Genomic DNA, 3327 nt, shown 5'->3' on the forward strand with positions numbered 1-3327 from the left:
GGAGTGCAGGGCTGGGCTCTGGAGCAGGGGCAGTGCAGGGCTGGGCTGTGCCAGGGGGTGCAAAACAGCTGCTGTCCCCTGGCTCGGGCCACGCTCCTGCAACAGGGAATGTTCCCTGGACAGGAGCCACATGTGGCTCTTTGCTCTTTCGCTTTTGCTATTCACTTGAGTCATTGCAGGAACATGCTTTGGGTTGAGCTTGCATTTGCTGCAAATTGTATTTCTAATAATATTTTTATTTTTAATAATAGTTCAATTTCTAATAATATTTTCATTTTAATAATATTTTCATTTCAATAATATTTTTATTTAAATAATATTTTTACTATATAATATTTTTATTTTAGCAATATTTTTATTTTAATAATATTTTTATTTTAACAATATTTTATTTTAACAAAATTTTTATTTTTCATAATATTTTTCGTAATATTTTTATTTTAAATAGTGTTTTTGTTTTTAATATTTTAATTTTAATAGTTTTAATTTAAATGATATTTTTATTTTAATAATATGTTCTTTTAAATATTTTTATTTCTAATAATATTAAAAGAATATTTATAATATTATATATATTATATAATACATTTAATAGTTTTTGTTAATATTTTAGTGATATTTTTATTTTTTAATCTTTTATTATACTAGTATTTTAATGATATTCTATTCTTATTTTTAATAATATAATTTATTTCTAATATAACCTTATTAATATTCTACAACATATTAATAACAATATTTTATTGTTTATTTAATTTATAATATTTTATAATATTTTAATAATATTTTAATAATAGTTTTATATGTCTATTTTATATTTTTATTTTTACAATATTTTAATAATATATAATTTAATAATAATGTTATATATGTTTATTTTTATTTATTTTATTTTTAGTATTTCAAAATATTTAAACAATATTTTTAGTTAATAATATTCAGAATAAACCAATTTTTAATAAAATATAAAAATATATAATATTAATTATATTAAATAGTAGTATAATGATATTTAAATAATATTTTTAATAATACTTTTAGTATTATTTATCTTTAATTCTTCTCTGCCTTGGGACACCCAGACAGATTCTGTGTCCAGGAACTCCCCAGTCTGGACATGTAGATAATGTGCCACAGAGGTACCAAGAGAAGTTATTAATAGTTATAATATTAATTTATATATCAAACCTTGCAGCAGCAATGCAGAATTGTCATTTATTGTCATTTATTTTTCTGGAGACATGGTGCTGTCACATACAATCAGCTGCTCCTGTCTGGTGACTGTGAGTCACAGGCACAGCCTCCTGACTGCTGCAAAGGGAGAATTTTCTATTTTGAAGAGACTAAAAGTGTTGGATTCTGTGAAATAAAAAGTGTCTTTCGCTGTGTCTGCCGGGGGAGGTGACTGAGCTCAGCTCAGCTCAGCTGCTGAGGGTTTGAGAGCTTCAGTTCTGGAGGAATCCCATTCCTGAGGAGAGCTGGCTGCCAGGGGTGGTGTTGCCCTCTCCTGGGCAGAGCCAGAGCTGTGTGAGCCCCGCTGGCCCCTTGTGAGCCCTGCTGGCCCCTTGTGAGCCCTGCTGGCCACGGCTCAGCTGCCCCTTCCTTGCAAGGCACCTTCATAGAATCACAGAATCAGCTGGGTTGGAAGGGACCTCCAAGATCATCCAGTCCAACCCTTGATCCAACCCCGCCGTGGTTCCCGGCCCATGGCACTGATGCCACATCCAGGCTCAGCTTAAAAACCTTCAGGGATGGAGAATCCACCCCTTCCCTGGGCAGCCCATTCCAATGGCTGAGCACCCTCTCTGCAAAGAAATTCTTCCTGATCTCCAACCTAACCCTCCCCTGGCACAGCTGAAGCCCGAGCCCTCTTGTCTTGCTGATGGTTGCCTGGGAAAAGAGCCCAACCCCCAGCTGGCTCCCCCCTCCTGTCAGGGAGTTGCAGAGAGTGAGGAGGTCTCCCCTGAGCCTCCTCTTCTCCAGGCTGAACAGCCCCAGCTCCCTCAGCCTCTCCTCACAGCACTTGTGCTCCAGTCCCTTGAGTTCCCTTGATAGTTCTTTGGAAGAAGTTCCAAGTTATCCCAATTCCAGCCTCCCAGAGCTCAGCCCTGCAGAGTTCCAGATCAGTCCAGATCCCCGGGGGCTGCTGTGCTCTGTCTCCCCCAGCAGCACAAGTGTGACCTCTAAATCCAATTGGGCAGCATCTCAGCTGGAATAATTGCATTTAAGCCAAGCTGGAGCTCCCGGGCTGGGCAGCCAGCCTGGCTCCCCTGGGCGGTCCTGCCCTCTTTGCTTTTTGGGGAGGAGGGAGAAATTGCATTTGGGAGTTGTCAGGAGCCTTTAATTCCACGGCAGGAAGGTTGGGATCATTAAAGGGCAGCACCTGCAGGGCAGGGGACAGACTGGGTGACTCTGTGGGCTGGAGCCACAACAGTCCAGAGCACGTCCTGTGTCACGTATTAATTTACAGGATTATAGGATTTTTGTCCAAAAGTACTAAATGCTTCAATTTTTGGAGTCATAAAAATCTTGGGGTGTTTAAATTAATTAAGCTTAGCATTAGTTAATAGGATTTTTGTCCTACACAAGCTACCTAGAGTCAGGTACAGCACTTTACCCTGTCCCACACCATGATCACCCAACAGTGGGGTTTTTGGAAGTGCAAAGCACTGGGTCCATATTGCCAAGGAGCCTTGGGGGGCTCATGGACTGAGACCCCTCAGCTTAGTGTGGTGGGAGGTGTCAGGCTGCAGAAACACTGCTTTTAACTTGTAGGAAAATAGTGCAAATTAACCTTGTTTGCTGCAGAACTGGTTGGGTTGGATAGAGGCACATCCAAGTTTTACATGGATATAGATATAAAATAGATAGAGATATAAAGTAGGTATAGATAAAAAATAGGTGTAGATATAAAATAGGTATAGATGTAAAGTAGATATGGATGTAAAATAGATATAAAATAGGTATAGATGTAAAATAGGTATAGGTATAGATATAACATAGATATAGATATAAAATAGATACAGATGTAAAATAGATACAGATATAAAAAAGATATAAAATAGGTATAGATATAAAATAGATACAGATGTAAAATAGATACAGATGTAAAAAAGGTATAGATACAAAATAGGTACAGATATAAAATATAGATGTAAAATAGATATAGATGCAAAATAGACAGGGATATGGAGCAGCTCCCCAGGGATCAGGCAGAGCAGATGACGTGGGCTTCCCAATCCTCTTACCAACCACCAGCCTTGCAATGTGTGTCACTGGCTTAGCAACATCTGGGCAGCTGTGGGGCTGTGTCCTGGGGGCTGTGGG

General features: G+C 38.2%; 1 protein-coding gene across 3 annotated transcripts in view; it reads left to right on the top strand.

Annotated features, from left to right (window-relative positions):
* Window positions 1-3327, top strand: part of DPYSL2 (dihydropyrimidinase like 2) — a 59078-nt gene that overhangs the window by 51656 nt on the left and 4095 nt on the right. The gene's annotated exons all lie outside the window — the stretch shown is intronic.

The sequence above is a fragment of the Corapipo altera genome, unplaced genomic scaffold, assembly GCF_003945725.1.
Source record: "Corapipo altera isolate COAL_440 unplaced genomic scaffold, ASM394572v1 171, whole genome shotgun sequence".
NCBI classification, from domain to species: Eukaryota; Metazoa; Chordata; class Aves; order Passeriformes; family Pipridae; genus Corapipo; species Corapipo altera.